The 21,218-nt window shown below is 34.9% G+C and overlaps 1 long non-coding RNA gene across 1 annotated transcript in view; it reads right to left on the minus strand.

Moving 5' to 3' along the window:
• Nucleotides 1-2,508: 2,508 nt before the first annotated feature.
• Nucleotides 2,509-21,218, minus strand: part of LOC140252139 (uncharacterized) — a 215,833-nt gene continuing 197,123 nt past the window's right edge. The window contains exons 4-5 of the long non-coding RNA XR_011903547.1: nucleotides 3,518-3,582; nucleotides 2,509-2,535 (exon numbers count right to left, since the gene is read on the minus strand). This is a non-coding gene — a long non-coding RNA (uncharacterized lncRNA). The remainder of the gene's footprint in view (nucleotides 2,536-3,517; nucleotides 3,583-21,218) is intronic.

The following is a 21,218-nucleotide window of genomic DNA, read 5'->3' on the forward strand; positions in this document are numbered from 1 at the left end:
TGGTGAAACAAGAGGACATTCAAGTCCTTAAATAATTTTTTTCATCACTTTCTGGAATTTGAATTTCAGTACCAGATTAGCCAGAATTTTTGTAACTTCAGTATGATCCATTCCAGGCTTCACTTATCCAACACTTAGGTGATGTGAGAATATATTATAGCAATCATTATTAGGATAGAGACAAATTATTACAACAACAGAAAGTGACAATATGGGCACTGTGACTTAAAACAACAAGCAAGTAACATGAAAACTGATTTTAAGAAGATTGCCACAAATCAGTTTCCAGGACAGAAAATATCATTCCTCTAAGGTAAGCTTAACATCTTGTGTTTTAGATAAGGGAGCTAAACAATTGTAGTGAATCCTAGATGGAAATGAAAAATAAAAAAATTAAAAAATAAAAAAAAAATTAAAAAATGGAAGAATGAGAGAAGGGACTTCACAGAAAATGGGACTGGAGTAGTGAAAAGATTTATATAGAAGTTGTTAGAAGAATGGGGATTGCAGACACTTGGTCTGGAATAACAAAGGGGATGAAGCCCATAAATATAAGGGTGGAACAGCCCTAAGACAGTAAGGCAATTAGATGTCCACAGGACAAGCTGGAACCAGCTGGGGGGAGTACTCCTCCCACAGGGTCAAAAGCTTACAGCAAGGAAGACAATGAGCCATAGTGAGGAATACAGCGAGCCTTCATCCTACAACCACCCCCACAACTTGCTACTCACACACAAGGGGTGAGGGACTGCATGCTAATACAATCTCAGGAATGTAATATATATCCAAATTCCTGTGAACTATTAATTATGTGTTAGTTCAGCCTATATCTGTAGCAGACTTTCTCCTAAAGGTGTGCAGGTGAGGTGGAGCTATCCCCCTTGCACCAGGTGTATGCTCATCACTCATTAAACATGCCTGCTTTATAACTACTTCGTTGTTATGGAATTTGATATCTACACTTCAAAATAATAATTAAAAAATAAATAAAAACGTTAAGGCAAAGTGGTGAATTCTCTGTCATTAGAGTTCCTTAGAATCATTAGATCTTTGGAGAAATAAATTACATACTCTGTAAGATTCACCCCCAATTATGTTTATAATTATATGTGTGTATATATAACAAATATGTATTGTAATGCTGCTCAGTCAAAAAGTGCATAATAAATATAAGTAATTAAAGTTTAGGTTTACATTGTAACAATATTAAAGTCTTCTGGCAGTCTTCAGAATGTATCTTCAGATAAAGTTTTTACATCAAACTCTCACAAAGTCCTAAAAAAATGGGTTTAGCAGGTAAATGGCATTGAAAATGTGTCATGTTCAGCTGTTTTATTAAGCTAATATGAGGTGCTTCATTCTTGCTTCTCCCAGATGCAAATTTTCACATCTAATCCTAGGAAAATAAACATGATATATAGTAACATTTATCTGAATGTAACCATCAAAGCAGAAAGCTAAACAGATAAACAAGTTCATCTGGAAAAGATGTTGAAGAGTGTCAACATTTGCTAGAAAACGTGGTCTCCCTGGAGATACGAAAGCTCCTTTCTCCTACCTGAGCCAGAAACATACGTGGAGAACATATGAGGAATCAGAGCAGCTTTGCACATTGCCAATGAAATCAGTTACAAGTCAGGAAAAATGATGAAGAAGAACACATGAAGTTGTAGTTCTAACTCAACTGGTTTACAACAGTATTTCAAGTTCTAACATTAACAATAATTTAAAAACCCACCAAGCTTATGAAGGGCATGCTCAGTTCATACATCACGGTTTATCAAAGATCATCTGGTGTAAGGTGGAATAATACAAAGCTGGTAACAGATATTCAAAAAGTTATTTATAAGGAAAGACTCACCAATATAGAAGCCTTCACTGAGAAATGCTGAGGCAATCCCCACTGGGGACCAATCTCCAAGAGATGCTGCCTTAGTGGTGGTCAGCCCTTAAATGAGGTCCAGAGGAGGTGGAGTCAAGCTCCACCCGTTCCAGAAGCACAGCTAAATTACTTTCCCCTGTGCTCCCACAGCTGACCTGACACTTGCCTCAGCTGATTAATCAGAGGTTCAGGCTGTGATTACCAATTTCCCATACAATCCAATAATAGCTAAATAAAGCATGAAACTTTGGAAATGTTCAGAAAGTCTCAATCAAAATTCGTACTGTCTCCAGCTTCAAGAAGAAATACCAAGAAGGAAAAAAAAAAATCAAAAAAAAAATCACATCCAGTGAGTGAATTGCCTATCATCCATGTTCAATAAATGGTTCACTGACTGACTTATCATTGAAAGAAAGAAATCCATTTGTAGGCTGTAAATTACTAATCTGAAACTTCTAAGCTGGTAGCTTTCAATGCTCTTTAGTTCAGGAATGCTGACAAAAAACAGGGTGATGCATCTTTTTTTTAGTGTAAAATATGTGTTACAATTTAGAAATATTGATGAAAAGTGAAAATCAATTTCTTCTGTCATACCTTTGTGCAGAGATCATTTGGAAGGTGATATGCTGAAAGTCCAATCAATCTTGTGTTTTCTACAACCGATGGTAGAGGGGAAAAAAAAAGTTAAAGAAAAAGAGCAGAAACTTAAAGATACATGGTTTCATTATATATATATAAAATTTAAATTAAACTATATATAATTTAATATCAATGATATTAATATAATTAATATATTAATATTTAATATATACATACAGATCTTAAATTATATATAGATATATAGATCTTAAATATATATATATATATCTTAAATAAAAAAAAAAATATTCTCATTCAGTTCTAAATCAAACACCTACTACGGGGAAGATACATATGGTTACTGGCTTCTGCAGGAGTACAACAAACTTCCAAATCACGGTTTGCAGGCTTTTTCTTGCTACAGGATATATCCTGTGGCAAGTATTAAGTGGATACCACATTTTGAGGGCATTTTACAGAATGCAGATAATAGCAGATTACAGAATACTAGTTGAATAATGTAAAAATTGCTTGCGTGTCTTGTCATGTTGTGGCAAACATATTATCTGATAGTGTATTTGCAGAACTTCAAGGTCACTGGAAATTTAATCCAGAAAATAGACTAGTATATACAAAAGTGTGCTGTGGATAGATACATACATTAAAAGGTCCTGTGATAAATGAGTGATTGAATGAAATAAATAGTAAATTGTAGTCAAATACACAAGACAAATCTTATTCTATGAAAATATATTTATTTATTTATTTTCATTTCCCATTTGTTAATTCGGTCAAATTCAACAAGGTCTGTTTTCCCTTGGATATATTTTGGTTTGTTTGATTAGTTTAAATAAATAAATAAATAAAATTTAAAAAGGCAAAATTTTCAACGTAGAGCAATTCAAGTTTCAATTTTAAAGCTGCAAAAATAAATAAGCAAACAAATAAGTAGTATAGATGAGATAGAAGAGGTTTAAACATACACATGCATTATCTGCCTTTGATCATTTTCTAGCTTTATATAGGCAGCTAACAAAAATAACAAAATCAATTTACCTTCCTCGTTTTTGTCTGCTTCTCATCTCAAAGTCTGAAGTTGTTGTTCTTGTGTTCTTTAAATTCTGTTCATGTAAGGGAGTAAAAATATTGGGCTTAATTTGGACATATTTTATAAATACCACAGTACATCACTCTTGCAACTGCACTTAGTGTCCCTATCCTTGAGGATACAGATCGTGTAAAAAGCATGTACCTGCTTTTTACAGCTTGGGGCTTAGATGCCCCTGTATTTTCTTTGTAAATAGTTGGGAAAAAAATGCCAGAAAGCCCCCTTGGGCTCCCACATTAGACTCATTCCTGCTCTCTCTTCTCTAGTCATCACCAGCAACTCCTGGCTGTCAGATCAATCTGCCTTCACTCAGCAACATCCACCTCTTCTCAGAGGTATAATTTATTTATTTTATATATAGTTTACTTTCCCCAAGATTATAGATTTTCATTTTATATCTATTTATCTTTAAGCAGCAGCAACCACAGTTGGACTCCCACACTGATCCACAAATTCCAGGTATGTTCAAACAAGACACTGTTTACAGAAGAAAGAGGAAAGACCTGAAGATTTGCTCAGCATTTACTCTTATCCACCTGAACATGAACCGTGTAAGCTGCTATACAAGATCTCACACTTCGTAAGGTCAGAGATCAGTAGCTACAGTCTCACATGTTTTGAGCTTTGATTCAGTCTGCAACTCTTTCTTAGAGCTCCCTTGGTTACTATCCAATAAGTTTCTGTATTAATACCCAGAAGATTTTTCATCCACTTCCTAAGAGTAGTACTGCCACTGCTTCCCTCTCTTCAAGTATAATGTTCTATATGTTTGTGAACCTCAAACCACAACAATGGTTTTTAAAATGTTTACATTTTACTCACATAGAATTACCTGTATTTCTTCTTAATTACATAAATGATAATACCCCTAATACTATTCCGCTTCCAGATAGTTTAAGCAAAAACCAAAGTAATGCAGGGATACTGTTCTTTCAAATACTCTTTTTGAAGAATATGTATATTCTGAAAACATTTGATATGTGCCCCTGAGTCATGAGGACAGATTACTTACAGAACTGTGCAAGCAACCTTTTAGTAGAAACTTAAGAAGGGGAGCTCACACTCAAATAAGTGGTTAAATCTTGAAACATTTATAACGTCTTTTCCCCTTCTTTCTCTACTTCTTTCATATTGTCTGCACTTTATGTGAGCTCATCTGATTGCCCACTTGAACAATAAACTAGCGTCACTGCTTTTTCATTATTTTGTTTTATTTTTGCATCTTTCTCCATAACACTAATTACCTCCTGCATTGTCAAAGATCTAGTTATATGTTCAAAGTAGGTTATCAGTGTTATAAACAGTCATGGGCTGCAGTGTGGTTTATCTAAGAGGGTAGTGTATAAAACAGATATATACATTTTGATAGAACTTTAAAAAAAAAATAAAAAAATGTCCAATTCCTATTCTTGCTTATATCTATTTAGATCACATATAATAAATTGACTTTCTTTTCCCAATCATCGATATGTTTATCTTTTTCAAGTAACTAATCAGTGCCACAGAACTTCATGACATCCAGCATCAAAAATCAGACTTTTAGTTAAAATTCTTGAAAATATGAACAAGTGGGCATAAAAGCAGAAAGAAAAACTAACAAACAAATAACAACAAAATCTCACACACTGAGTACCTAAACCAGTGAAAGGAGATTGCTTACTGGAAAGAGGGCAAACTGAATTGTTCACTTGGAAGATCACAAAGCCAAAGCAAAATGGAGGCCTTAATTTCTGACAAATACAAAGTTGCAGAGATATAGAAACAGCAAGATACCCTAAGAGCTATAATGGTATCATAAGAGCAGATAACAGTTTTCAGCATTGAAAGACTGCATTTGAGTGACAAGTATAGCTATAGTGCAGAGAGTTCATTCAAAAGTTTGGATAAACTGTAAGGTCAGTCACAGACTCCGTGCCTCAAATGCAGTTCTCCACCATTTATGTAAACTAGCTTTGTTAAAATAAAAGCATTCAGTCTCTGAACAAGTCATACACAGCATTGCTCAGTATATTCTCTGTGTGATGCAAGTAACTAATGAACTTTCCAACATCACAGGTCATAGATTAACTAAACTCTGTGACCTTTTGCTCTCTTTTTATTATCTTGAGTCATATTATGCCATTGATTTTTAAGATAGAATTCCCACAGAACCCAGTGGGGTTCTGCCTGGAAATCAATGGTATGATATGTCCCTAAGCACTCCTTCTGATGCAGCAACAGAAAAGGACCAAAGAGGTTAAGAAATGTAAAAACTACCTCAGCAAATAGGCTGCAAACAGACCAGAAAAAAAATAATAATCTCCTTTCAGAGATACTCCTTAAACCAGATGATTTCTGCTAGCAGGAAAAGTAGTAGTTTCTCTCAAAGATCTCCTCCAGCTCTGTTGGTTGGCTAGAGTAAGAAAGAACAGAAATCTTGTCCCAGTTGCCCACAGGCGCTCCTGCACTCAAATTCCCTGGGTAAAATCTTCTAAGACAAGGACTGGTTTCTGTTTCATCACCTCGGCCCCTTCAGCCAGACAATAAGAGATGTCAAGGTCCAGGTTCTGTAAATTTCTGCATTTTCTGGAAACACATGCAACAGTCTGACATGGCTTATCCCTTTTCTGCTCAGCACTTCCAGAGGTTTGCAGAGAACAAACGGGACAAAGAAATTTTACAAATCTTTGAATATGAGAAATAGACTGGTACAGAATTAACAGGACTCAAAAAAATTTTACCCACTATGGACAGAGGAGACAGGAAATGAAAAGAGTGGGTTCCCCTTCTATAAATAGTGAATGCAGCTGACCATCAAACAGATTGTTGGGGTGGGAACTATAGGGCCTTTAGTTATTTTCATTTCATTCACCTTTTCAATACAGATTTGCAAAATTCAGTTAAAAAAAGAAAAACAAATATGTCTAGCAGAATGCTTACAGGAGTTATTCATTTATAAGTAAAAAACAACCCAAATAGTACAGTTTTGCTGTAAAGGTCATAAATTGCTGATTTGCAACTAGACATGCATCTAGCAGAAACCAATTTTTTTAATGGCTCGAATAGAGTAATTTATATTCTAAGGGGGCAAAAGATATATAGTATACTACTTTATTCCCTCAGGCTAATTTTAAATATGGCCTAGCTCTTTTCCCTTCTTAGTAAATTATCAAAGACTGATGATGAAAGTGCACTGCTTATTCCAGAACTACTCTACTTACATTTTTCAGCTAAATTAACTCTGCTTCCATATGGGGCTCATGACTCCAGAATCCAAAGCCCGATCACATCAGTCTTGCTCTCCTATTTTCTATATCGCTGCACACCAAGCTGAAAATTAAGTCAATTCATAGAATCATTAAGGTTGGAAAAGACCTCTAAGATCATCTAGGCCCAACTGTCAACCTGTCACCACCAGCACTGCCAACTAAACCATGTCCTTAAGTGCTACATTTATATGTTTCTTAAAAACCTCCAACACTTCCCTTGGCAGCCTGTTCCAGCACCTCACCACTCCCATGGTGAGGAAATTTTCAAATATATTCAACTTGAAACTCCCATGGCACAACTTAAGGCATAGGCATTACCTCTCATCTCATCACCAGATATACAGAAAAAGAGACCAATCCCCACCCCACTACAACTTCCTTACAGGTAGTTATAGAGAATGATAAGGTCAACCTTAAGCCTTCCCTTCTTCAGATTAAACAATACCAGGTCCCTCACAGTTATGCTCCATGCCCTTCATCAAACTCATTGTCCTTCTCTGGACACCACAATGTCCTTGGCAGTCCTGGCACGCTGCCCTATCTGAACCCTCTCTGCCTCCAGCATGCACACTACCCATATAAACTGCACTGTGATTAAAACAAACAAACAACAAAAACAAAACAAAAAATGGAATTCCATAAATGGCACCAGCATCTTTGCCATATTTTGATCAGGTAGATTTTCCCCTGCTACCGATGGGACTGAGAAAAGCACCTGTGCTCTTGCACCTTCAAATAAGTGCCCCGTTGCTCTCAGCTACTCTTTTTTGTTGTTCAGGATTGATCTCCCTCAACATTTCAAAGGAAAATAAAACTAATGTACAGAAAATTTTGATTTTTTTTTTTTTTTTTCTGTATTTGATAGAAGTGGAAGACAGCCTATATGAAGAGTAGAAAAGCACCAATGTAAATTGAAATAAGCGTTTTCCCCCATGACCTTGTATGATTCCTCTCTGATTAGAACAAGATTCTTTTCAATATCAGGTACTTAGTAATAGAAAAGAATTTGTAATAGAATTTCTAGTAGATGAAGCATCTGCTTTTTGCTTTCAGGAAGCAACATTTTCTTTTGCCCAGCACATACTTTAATTGCCTAAGATGCAATTTCCCTTATGAATAATTTGAATACAGCTGACTTTTTGACTAAGCAAATTTTCTTCAGAACTCAAATGATGTGTGCACTGTAAAATATGGAAAACCATGTGGCAGGGTAGCAGAAGCAAAGTGATGGAAGTATAGCATTAATTTTAATGTCATTTAAGAAATAGCAGAGGTTCTTATTCCATCAGTGACACATGCCTCTGACCAGATGTGTAACCTACATTTTAGTTCACAGTTGCAAAGCTATTCTCTGCAAAGTTCCAGTCACATCATCCTACTTAATGTCGGATTTCCCATTACAGACTCTCTGTTAGTTGCTCCTAACAGCTCTGCAGAAAATCGACTGCCAAGAGGAGTTTGGCTACAAAGCTCTGTCTCTATCAGTCAGTTCGTTACTGTCTTTTCCTTATATATTGTACACCTGGGACCTTACTCTTCTGACTTGAAATGTGAATAACTTAACGAAGCCATCACTATGTCCTGCAGTGGAAAAGCAAGCCTTAGCAGCCATGATTAAATTTTTTCAGTTTTCTTTGAAAACATTAAAAAACAACAACAACAAAAAACATAACAAAGCAAGAAAAACAAACAAAAAAACAACCTGAAGATATTCTTTTCCAAAATGAGTGGAAGGTGTGAATTTACAATAAATCATGTGAGAGAAGGTTAGATGCCACCTGAGAGTCATAGGTAACTTATAACTAAAAACAAGATCATCATCTTTCGTTAACAAAATCAGGCTATAGGCAAATGGAAGCTTTAATGATACAACAGGGCCAAAATATCACCCAATAGCACAGCTTTGTTGGAATCATCAGTCCGTATAATTTAGAAATGTCCTGAAAATGCTCTGAAATACTTTGTAGAAGCTGTCTTATCTGTGTGGTCTACTAAATAAATTCAAATGTTAATTGTTACATCTTTGGAAAGCATTTTTTTTTTTTTTTTTCCCCCTTTTTCTTTTTTTTAGTCTTACCAGGAGGAACTTTATTTTACAGAGTTGTTGTTGGGAAACTTTGTCTACTAAGGGAAATAAACCAGCTACCTCCACAGCCACGTAAACTACTTTATCAAATGAATAATCACTAAGTATAACTTAATATAGTTTCAAATTATTTGCATTTTTACATCTGTAGTAGCTAAGCCATCTGTTAGACTTATTTATTTTTTAATTATTTTTTTTTTTTGAGTCATCAGACTATACACTCTCCTCATCAATGTCTGTTTAAAAGTAAGACTGTTCAGTGAAATGAGTCAGATTAAGAAACCAAATTCAGCAGTTTTTGATCTCTTCCAAAAGTCTATTATAAGATTTCAGTTCATCGAACCAGATACATACGTACACTGAACTCTGACAGATTAACATATATTCTATGATGTTCATCCTTATTGCTTTATATATTATTCACATTTATTTTTAAGTACCATGTGAAATCAATTAAATCTGCTACGTCTCAGTTTCCTACGCTGATCCTATATCAAATTCCATTTCATAACAGTAACTTACAATTGTTGTTCTCTGTAACAGTTGTACTCTTCATTATAAGAGATCTTGATTTAATAAATTCAGAAAAAATAAATGAATGTATTCACATGCAAAATGACATTGTCAATTAAATAGAAATACTTAATTTGTTTGGCAAATAATAAAAAACTTAAGAAAAAGGAAAACTTTATATTTTATTATTTCAAGTCATTTAAATTTTATGTGTCACTGACCATGCTGAGCATTTCCCTATATCTAATGAGGGTCAGAGTTTATGTGATATGTACTATTCCAGACCAAAAGCAGGGGAAAAGTAGACCTATGTCATTCTGCCACCCCTTCTATGTCTAGTGACATAGTGCTGTTTATTGAATAAAAGAATTTCAAAGATATTCACTTGGAAAAAAAAAAAAAAACAACTGGAAAAATGATTCCCCTCTGGAGAACACTGCTAATTAATTCATTAGTGATGAAATGTATTAGTGATGAAAGATGTCTATGTATTTAGGTCTATCTGTTGATTAGGGAAATCTTCTTTTGATGTTGGAGAGCAAATTATCCCAAGAAATTAATGTATATAAGTATCTGCCCATCAGGAGAAATTTTAGTAAAACTCCAAGGGAGCAAATTGAAATGAATTCCTGAACTGTTTCTTAGTGTAGACAATTTTCAATATTTAATGGGCACACACAAGTTGAAAAGAGAACATAAGTCTTTGGTTTTCTTTTTTCCCTTTATAAAGATGATTATGGGGTCTTTCATATTTGAGGTTTGGATATTTTTCCGAATACTTACCTATAATTCTTATCTATAATAATTATCTACCATACTATAAGTACACACATTTAGAACTACAATATTAAAAAGCTTACCTCTGGAATTGACAACCGCTAAATATAAGCAGCAGTTTTGTTTACATTTAGTGTAGGTTGGGTCAAGGAATTAACATGTTTACATATTTTACGTACACAAGTTCAGTGGGTTTTAACCTTTTGCAGTTTGAAGGTTTTAACTATTTTCTGCAAAATGAACAGACCCTAACAAACATATTACAGGTAGATAAGTCTATACTCAATAATATGTTTTACTCAAGGCATTAGGAAGGTAGTGCAGAAGTCACTAGTAACCTTAAGAATCACCTGAAAAAAAATCTTTGAAATTAATCACCTGAAAATAAGCATCTGGGAAACAGATCACATACTGCAAAATGCTAGATCAAGAGCTCATGCGCCCTAACTTTCTAATCCACATGTGTGACCAAAAAGGTAGTCTCTTATCCTTTTATAATGCAAGGGAAAAATAATTTGCCCTCATCTTTTACCACTGCATAAAGACAATTCATTCCTTTCCATATATTCCATATCTCTAGTAAATGCCCATTACCAGGAAAAATAAGGAAAACAAGCAGAATCTGGAGTGGCAGTGATGTCAGAGCATCAGGCAAAGAATAAATAATGCACATGAAAAAAAGCATAAGCTATTTTCTTACAATGGACTAAGGAGAATAATGATTGGAATGAACACAAATTTAAGAAATATCTTTCCTAACTGCAAAGAAGATTAAATTGAACAATAAAGTAACATGGGGATGACATCTTACTGGTAATTTACATTAGTTTTCAATGAAAAAGTATGTACAATGAAAGAAATGTCTAATGGAATGGCAGAAAGAAAGGAAAATAAAAACCAGAAAATATCCATTAATATTTAAAAAAAAAAGTAAAATTAAACATAAAACAAATAATCTCATTTATTAATATATATTTTTTTCAGACTGAAAAAGTACATAGATCTGAAAATAGACCAGTCATTCAGTATAACTGCAATGGGATAATAGGCAAATTGATGAGTTCAGAAATCAAAGGACTAACCTTGTTCAGGAAGTACTTATGAGTTGCAGAAAGCTGATTCAGACACATGACATGTGAAACAGACCTGCTTCTAGTCCAAGTAGTGTGACTTACTGTGATTAACAAAATTACTACGCATTCAGCTAAGGTAATATACTGGAGACTTAGTGAGACTAGACCTGATAGTGTGCTCCTGACATCATTACTATTTCTCTCAGAGAAGGAATTTCTATTACAGCCACAAATACCTCCTGGAACTAATTGGCACTCTTGGCAATGTCAGCACAGAGGGTAACGAAGTACCTTTTGAGCCTGGGAGTTTCTGAAGAGGCAATGTCTCAAGCTCAAAATCCAGTCTCAGTAATGAGGCAGGGTAAGGAAGCTTACTAGCTCTGCTAGTGCTTGTCCCTCACCTGTCCTCACTCTAAAGAATGGGATTCACTCCTACCTCTAAGGAACCCAAGAAGCCTCAGAGCAGAAAAAACATTAACACTGCATTTCACCACTCACAAGGACAGGATCATAAAAAGTTTGTGGTAAGAGCTGCTTTGGGTCCCCCAACCCCTCTCTATGTATTTCACTGCTAGAAAAATGGCATTTAGAATCAAACTGGGAACATGACAGGCTAGCCAAGCATCAGTCCCTGAAATTCATCACCAATCCTAAGTCATCATTGATATTCCACCCTAAAAGCACAGTGTCTTTTAATATCTTAAGCATAGTTTGAAGGACTTTCACCTCCATTACATCTGCTAAATCTTGAGTTACTCAATTTACCTAAACAGCATTTCTTACTGCAGAGCTTCTACTTGGAGAAGTTGCTATTTGGAAAGAAAAAAAGCAGCATGGGGAAAAAAATAAAAATAAAAATAAAAATGTGGTATATTTGCCAAGCAAATCTGTATATTCCTATCAAATAACATCTTATTACTCAGAATAAAAATAAATACCTGTTAGCTGAACTTGGCAAGAAAATTTAAACACTAAAGAGAATACTTCAAGCACTGGTCCACAGTTTCCACTTTGACATTACAATGAAGTGCTCACAATGCAGGAGAAAGTCTTTAACCCGAGACGTAAGTACAAGAAGTCCAGAAGTCTGGAAACAGTACAACGAGCTTAAACCAGAGTTCTTCAGAAAAAGAAATGAATAAATTATGTGTTCTTGACATAAGGTCATAACTACAACTCATTTGAATTTTAAAATTTTCAGATAGAGCATTACATTCTGGCTACCATTTAGATTAAAAAAAAAATAATAATTAAATTAGACACTATGAGATTTTGCATAACTCCAAACAACATATACTGCTTTGCATTTAACCTAGGTCTGAAATTAGGCATTTATCAGCAATATTATACAAATTTATTTCCTCTTTTCCCAAGCAGTGTCATGCAACTCTGTAGGTTGTGGAGTCTGAGTGACAAACTTTTCATGGTAATTGCAACTTGATTTAGGTAAATAGACTGCTAATCTATTGTTTGTGAAAGATGCAGAAGCAAGTCAAAATGCGTCTATAGTTTACTCTTTTCAGAACCATTCTGAATCTCTGGATTTTGCTGTGAGGTATTCTTGTGTTTACTTGGACAGTAAAGATAATGATAAACATTTGAGTTGGTGGGTATAAATATAATTAGTTATTACAATTAGTTAATAATTTATCGTGTTTTTATTGCTAACATGGAGTCTCCAAAGATGAAATAACATTTAAATAAAAATATCAGCTCTGAATTTATCTCCTGACAAAATTTTTCTATTTGTGTAGTTTGGGGATTTTTGTTTGCTTGTATTTTAAGAAAAATGTATTATTTCTGCTAACTTCTTTGAAATGATAACCCTCTTTAAAATCAAGAGCTCCTTAATATGTTTAGACTTCAGCTTTGGTTGTCCAGTTTTCTTAAGAAATTATTAAGACTTATTTCTTAATAAGTTCTCCTTATTTCTTCCAATGCAGAATATCTCAAACCATTTGTGTTCTATTTAATATAATAGTTGCAGACAGTGGAGATTATCTGTTTCCTCCCTTGTAAGCCACTATACATTTTGCTGGTTTTAGCATCTTCGACATCACTGAAGGACATTTCAGTTTGCAACCTACCAGTACCAGTTTGCACTGAACTTTTTCAGATCAGATGAAAATAAGCACCAGATTACATCTATGTTTTGTCTAGAAAAGCTGAAGATGTCCTTGGATTAGTATCTCAACAACTCAAATATTCTATGGTGCTTTAACAATATACCTTCAAATTAATGATCATGTTATATGGTAGATTTATTTAAATAGAGAATAGGATTTTTAAGTAAGAATATGCTTTTGCATAAAAATGAACTTAATCATATGGAATGTAATTTTGGTCTATAAAGCAAATGGAGTTTTCAATGGTCAAATTTTAGCATACATAAAAATTCCAGAAGGCCAGCATTTCCTCATTCCTCTTTTAATAGACCTTATAAAAATATTTATTACTTATACAAAGGTGATAGCAGATGAAAAAGAGAACAGAAATCCATACTAAAATGGAAGTAAAAGAAGAGAAAAAAAATTAATTACCAATACAAAATCTTTAAGGTTTTTTTTTCCAGAGTAGTACAAGGGAAAATTAAAACGTTTTGAGTTTTCTTCCTAACCTGTCAAGGGTTACAATAGTGAAATAATTCATTCTCCAAGGAATAGATTTACTACCAATATTGGTAGATAAAACATTGAAGATTAGTTAATGTAAATTGTTAAAAATAAACTGGAAAAACAAAACATAACAGAATAGGTCAAAAGAAATGTATTTTCTGTCCTATGGAAATCCCAGAAGAGCTAAGGCATTCAGGTCATTCCCTTGTTACATTATTTTCTACACATCTTTAGGGAGTCATTCAAACAACTCAGCAATGCCTGTAAGTAAACTATGCCAGACTTCTTGATTTATCTCCACATAGGAGGAGCCAGAACTGCTATGCCTCAGTATTACTTCAAGTCTATCTAGATCATGAACATTTTAAGGTAATGCAAGTCTAGGTCTGTCTGAATACACAATATCTACCACAGTTTTAATGACAGTCGTATTTTAGTTTTTTGCATGTTGAAATTATACGTAACTATGCAGATTGTTTAGAATACCACAAACATCTGTGTTTATATGACATAACTATAGTGCATAAAAGTATACTAACAAAGGCACTCAATTTATATTTGACATAAGAAAATATTTCAATATATAACAGTATCTACCTGATTTTTCTTTCACTTCCTTAGTAACAAAATGTTTATAGGTATTTTCTGTTACGGTGATCAGCCTCATGAGAACTCTTAGAATACATGCAAATACTTAAAGATGTAATTAACGTATACATCTTACAAGAATAATGCAACCATTGCACTTCTATTTTACTGAAAACAAACTGTCATCAGGATTAAAATTCAGCATTATCACATATCCACAAAATTTAAACTTGTCTGTCTTGCAGATAATCAGTCTGAAACATACTCTTTTCTTTAATGGAAAACAAAACACAGGTTATAAAACAATTAAGAGTAGGGATGAGTTTCAGGTGTAGACACAGTATTATCCTGAAGCAAATTATGTTTTAATAATAACTAATAGAAAAGGACCAAAGCTGATCAAACTCGTGGTTTTTTTCCAATTTAAATACAAATAGAATAGGTGGAAGGTTATGTAAAGTTAACTACTAGCTACGTATAACTGTGATGTTAGCTTTTATGAAAGAGATTTGAAATACATGTTTAACATTTATATCTCTATTGAGTTTTATAACAAGAATTATTCTGTGTATTACTGCTGTTAAATGGCTGTTCTGTCTCTACTTTGCTATTGTCTAATTGTACGTGGAACATAAAATGACTGAAGAAACGTTATCTTAATCATAGAATATGACTTTCTGATTAATATATTCTGCTTCAATACACGTATCAAAATTCATAAAATTCATTGATTCAGGCACTGCTTGTAATGAATTGTGCTTCAGACAGCAGCAGCAGATTATCTAATCCAATGTCTGTTACTAGACTGCAAGAAGTACATAGGAAAATACAATTCAAAGTAAGAAAAAATAAAAACAGAACAGCTAACCAGTATTTTCTAGCCAACTTGAACATCCTTTTTTCAAAAAATCATGCAATATTTAACAGGTACGTTAGCATACAAATTAAGCAATATATTTAAAGAATTGGAATTATTTTCCATGATTATACCTCATACATCATACATTTCTGGTTCCAAAACATCCAATCTCAAGTAACTATTTTCCTTCCTATTATTCATAGAATGGGTTGGATTGGAAAGGACCTCGCAGACCATCAGGTTCCAACCCACTGCCACAGGAAGGGTTGCCAGCTGCTAGATCAAGTACCAGATCAGACTACACAGGGCCCTGTCCAACCTGGCCTTGAACACCTCCAGAAACCGAGCATCCACAGCCTCTCTGGGCAGTCTGTTCTAGCACTTCACCACCCTCTCAGTGAATAATCTCCCCCTTACATCAAAAACCTTAATCTTCCCTCCTTTCTTTTCAAACCATACCTCCTTGTCCTTTCACGATCAAATAATGTAAAAAGTTAATTTCCTTCATGTTTATAAACTCCCTTTAAATATTTGAAGGTCACAATGATGTCTCCCCACAGCCTTCTCTTCTCTGGGCTGAACAAGCCCAGTTCTTTTAGTCTTCATATCATCATAAGAAAGGTGCTCCAGACCTTCAATCATCACATCCCTCCTCTGGAGGCTCTCCACGTCTTTCCATGGTTGGAGGCCCTAGATCTGGACACAGTACTCCAGCTGGGGCTGCTCAAGGGAAAAGCAGAGAAGGACAGTCACCTCCGTGTCCCTGCTGGCCACTCATCCTGTGATGGAACCCAGGATATTATTGGCCTTCCAGGCTGCAAGAGCACACTGCTGGGTCATGTTCAGTTCTTAATCTACTAGGACTTATAAATCCTTCTCAACATGGTTACTCACAAGGAGTTCTTCTCATGGTCTGTCCATATATTTGGGATAACCTTGGCCCAAGTCCAAAACCTTGCATTTTGCTTTGTTGAACCTCGTTAGGTTCACAACCATTTTAAAAATAGTTGCACTCTTCTTTTACCACCCTCATCACCCTAAACTGTATGTAGTCTAGCACCTGCTGGCCACTTGCCTTTCCCCTAAAGAGCTACACATCTAAATATCTTACAAAGTTTAATAAATCTTCATAACTGAAAGTCTGTTTTCTTGGTGTCAACTCTACCTCCCTTACTTGACTAGCAAGAGCATCCTAATAGCAGCAAACTAGCAGAAGCCCTACGTGGAGCTCAGACTCCTCTTTGTAACTGACAGCACAACAGTCATCTGACGCTCTTTTCTTCACGACAGACAAAAAGGGAGAAGAATTCAGTGGGAGGCAGCAGTTTATAAACTTGACATTTCAGTGCGTGATGTTCACTTTCATCAGCAATAAGCTCTTGCCTGTAATACTGAAAAATAATGAAGAATAGCAAAATCAAAACTGACACTGTGTCTGCTTACACTCATGTTGCCTATATGTTCCCACAGAGTAGAATAATTTTATCACTTTCTTTAAAGTATTTTGGCAGTGAATGAAAAATACCTTAAACTAAATACTCCTTGCCTATAGTAGTTAATTTGATTTTTAGAAAGGAAAGAGTCATTAATCGGTATCTTCCTAAGCAATAATAAACTAGAGGCAGAAACTCATATTGTAACCAACTGCAAGTAATCACACCATTCAGATACAATCAAACAAAAAGAACCAACAGGGTTTTTGCAAATACGTTTTCTGTTTTAAGGTTCCAAAAAAAAAAAAAAAAAATAAAATCACTATAAGGCTACCAAGTAAATTCTCTCTGAAGCTCTTCAAGGATTACAGAAAATGAACTGTTCTGGGGTTTAGCTTTGTGTTATGCTTACGGCTCTTTCTCTGTTCTTTTCTCTTTCATATTTTCATACTCCAAGAGCTGGAAGCTGTGTAAAGATGAAAATATAATTTTCACTTACTACAGGTGTATGTGTGTATTGCTATACTTACTATGAATATAAACACAAGCACGTTTTCCGTTCCATATTACTTACTGCTGCTTTCCACTATTTATTTCTCTTGATGCTTCATGCATAATAAAAAAATGAAAACAAAAAAAAAAAAAAAAGGGGGGGGGGGGGGGGGAATAACACTATTCCATAACATCAAACTTGTCAGCAGCAAAACAGCAAATTTGTCTGGAAGTTGGAAGACCTGAAGCAGGTAGTTAGGCATAGATAATTGGACTTAGATCTCTGCCAGCCTAGCCTCAAGTCATGTCCACTCTACTTGATTTTCTTAGAAAAGGGAATCAGTCAGTTTCCTTCATTTTAGCATGAATTTGTATCATAAATCCATCACTGCAAAACTGATACAGTGTCACAGAAAGTTTGTTTTAAAGAGTATTTATTTACAGAATAAAATGTTTAAATAAAAATTTCAACCATCGTTACATGTCTTAAAAAAAAAAAAAAACTAATTCCATATTACAATATTGTTTTATTGACAAACTTGAATATCAGTTGCTCATACCATAGTTGAAAAACATGAAGAAGTGATTCTCATAGATACTTCATGAAATGGTGGTGATTAACGTTTATAAACAATTTAGAAGAATTTTAAACAACTTGAACATTTAAACACATTGATTCAGGCATTGATTCAAATTCATAAACTTCTAAAGATAGGTACCCCATTTTCTTAGGTAGTCTAGTGCATACAGCACTGTATCAGAACAAACAGACTGTATACAATTATAACTAGTGAAGTTATGAAACATTCCTACTCCCGTAAGCAAAGTGATAAAGACAATTAAAGTGTGGCAGAGATAAGAAGCAATAGGCAAGCTTGCAGAGGCTACACCAACCAACCACTTCCATATCATCAGTATGATTAAAGCCACAGGTCTCAGCTGGAGAGAGAAAGGGGAAATAAATAAATAAATAAAAAGTGAAAAACCACATACTTGGGTCTAATGGCAGTGACAGTGATGCACCAGGCAGTGAATATTTGGAAAGAAAATTACTAGACCACAAGAGAAATCCTTCCTTCTTAGCTGCCACCAACTCCTAAGTCATTCAAGATCCATAATGCCATTGAGTCTCTTATTTGCTTAAGTCTATTTTGGTCTCTCTTTTTCTCAAATGTATGGCAGACACACTCCAATAGCGCCAATAATCTTCTTCAATTTAAATCAAGTCAGTTGAGGCACAAAACTGCTGGGAGCTGAGGAATCTACAGAGATTGCAGATTACGTGTTTTTACTTGGGCAAAGAGATTTTACATTTTTATTTCCTTCCCTCTCTTCTCAATGGATATCAGAATTCTGAATATAAACATTAAAGACAGTCAGTATTGTATGTACATTTGTACATGCATTCATGCTTTTAAGATAAACCAAACAGGAATTAATATTTCAGATTCTTTACCTGCCTATTTATAAATAGCTTTCCAAAGTTTTGTACACAGTTCCTCATTTTAAAAGTCACTGAAAGACTTCAAAATGAATAAAAAAAACAATTAATTAGAATGAGCTTTTTTTTTCCCTACAGGATCAAAATTTTAAATAATATATTCAACATCACTGTTAATGACTCCTGTCCATAAAACTTCTCTAAAGCTGACTTACATCTAGACATTCATTCAAATTAATTGCATAGAAGAAAGGAATCATGGTCTAAGCTGCATTATATTAGAGAGATTAATACATGATTGATAGATGGTGCAGCAATGGCCATATTTTTTCTTCCCTTTGAAATAAAGTCAACTCAGAAGTGACACCTCTGAATTACAGGGTTTCCTGAAGGTTAAGCCATTTAGGGGGAAAAAAAAAATATCATTTTAAATGTGCAGATCTTTATTACAAATGTTACTTTCATTCCAGGTTCAGTGGCTTCCAATGATATTGTAGGAGCTCCACACAGGGAAAAAAAAAAATAAAAAAAGAAAATCACAAGTACGTATTTGCTGTTGTAATGTTCCAATGCATAGAAAAGAAAGATGCTGTCATTACTGCAAGCACATGAACTTTAATTATACTTCTTAAAGCCATTTGCTAAAGTGTAAAATAAAGTGCAAGAGGCTATATTAAATGCTTCATTGAGTTTTAATCAAAGGGAGAAATTATATTTCTATTTGTTATTTATCTATCTTCAACATATGAGTAATATTTATAGTGATAATTGTTGAATTTCTGTAATGGTTAGCATTAAGTATGTCTGGATATTAATACAATTTATTTTAATGAAGTGCCAGTTCAGTACAGAAATTCTCTGATATACAGACCCTGCAATTCTGTGTTATAAGCTTTATAAGCTAAACTCACTTCTGCTGAAACATGCGTTAGCAAGTAAAACATTAATAAAAAGTTAATGTTGTATTGAAGTTCTATTTTTGCTATCACCATAATGCTGTTATATTTCTTACTGCATTAGTTAAGTCAACATCTTGCTATTGCAGACTTACACAATCCTGAACTACAAAGGTATTACTTACTTTGAGTAGATTAAAAAAATGTAAAGGGCAATTTTATTTTTCTCAGTGCAACAAAAACATGAAAGATCAGACTTGAATGGTTATAGGTTATTCAAAAGAAATTCTACAATATCAACATCCTAACCAAATATGGATGCTAGAACAATACCTCACCATCAAAATACTTAGATGTTTGAAAGTAAAAATAAGAAATGTAGTAATCAAATGGCTTAAATTAAATATCTGTGTCTAGCAAGATCATGAAGTTTATCCTCTTGAAGGCCCTACTAAAGTACATGGAAAATAAACACAAGGTGATTGGTGGTAACCAACACGGCCTAATTTAAGGGCAAATCATGCCTGACAAACTTGGTGGTCTTTTATAACAGAGTTACAGTAACAGTGGATAGAGGAAAAGCAACTAACACCATCTGCCAGTACTTGTGCAAAGCATTTGATTCTGACCCACAGGACATCCTGGTCACCAAACTGAAGAAAAATTGATCTGATGGACACACTGCTTGCTGGACAAGGAATTGGCTAGATAAGTCATATTCAGAGGTTTGCAGTCAATGACTCAGTCTACAAGTGGACTCTGATAATGAGTGTCATTACACAGGGATCAATGCTAGGACCAGTGCTATTTAACATCTTTGTAGACAACATGGACAGTGGGATGGAGTGCACCCTCAACAAGTTTTCAGACAACACTACGCTGAGTGGTGTGGTAAGGGATGCCATCCAGGGGGATCTGGACAGGCTTGAGAGGCAGGCGTGTGCCAACCTCATGACATTCAACAAGGTTCTGCATCTGGGTTTAGGCAGTCCCAAGCACAGATACAGTTTGGGCAAAGAATGGATTGAGGATAGTCACGAGGATGAAATATTCAACATGAGCCAGTAATGTGTGCTTGCAGCCCAGAAGGCCAACTGGATTTCAACAAGAGAAGTGTAACCAGCAGGTCAAGGGAAGTGATTCTGCCCATCTGCTCTGCTCTTGTGAGACCCCATCTGGAGTACTGCTCTAGTTCAGGAGTCCCCAACACAAGGAGATTAGGCTATTGGAGTATGTTCAGAGTAGGGCTACAAAGATGATCAGGCAGTGGGAGCACCTCCCCTGTGAGGACAGTCTGAGAGAGCTGGCGCCCTTTAACCTCAAGAAGAGAAGACTTCGAAGATACCTTACAGTGGCCTTCCAGTACCTGAAGGGGGCCAACAGGAAAGCTAGGAGGGGGGGCTTTTTAATAAGGGCAGGTAGTGATAGAACAAGGGGAATGGCTTTAAACTGGAAGAGGCTAGATTTAAACTACATATTAGAAATAAATTCCTTTAGAGTGGTGCAACACTGGAACAGGACACTCAGCAAGGTCGTGAAAGTCCCCTCCCTGGAAGCACTCATAGAATCACAGAATCATAGAATCAGAAGGTTGGAAAGGACCTACAAGATCATCTAGTCCAACTGTC

This window comes from Excalfactoria chinensis, chromosome 4, assembly GCF_039878825.1.
Source record: "Excalfactoria chinensis isolate bCotChi1 chromosome 4, bCotChi1.hap2, whole genome shotgun sequence".
Lineage (NCBI taxonomy): Eukaryota > Metazoa > Chordata > Aves > Galliformes > Phasianidae > Excalfactoria > Excalfactoria chinensis.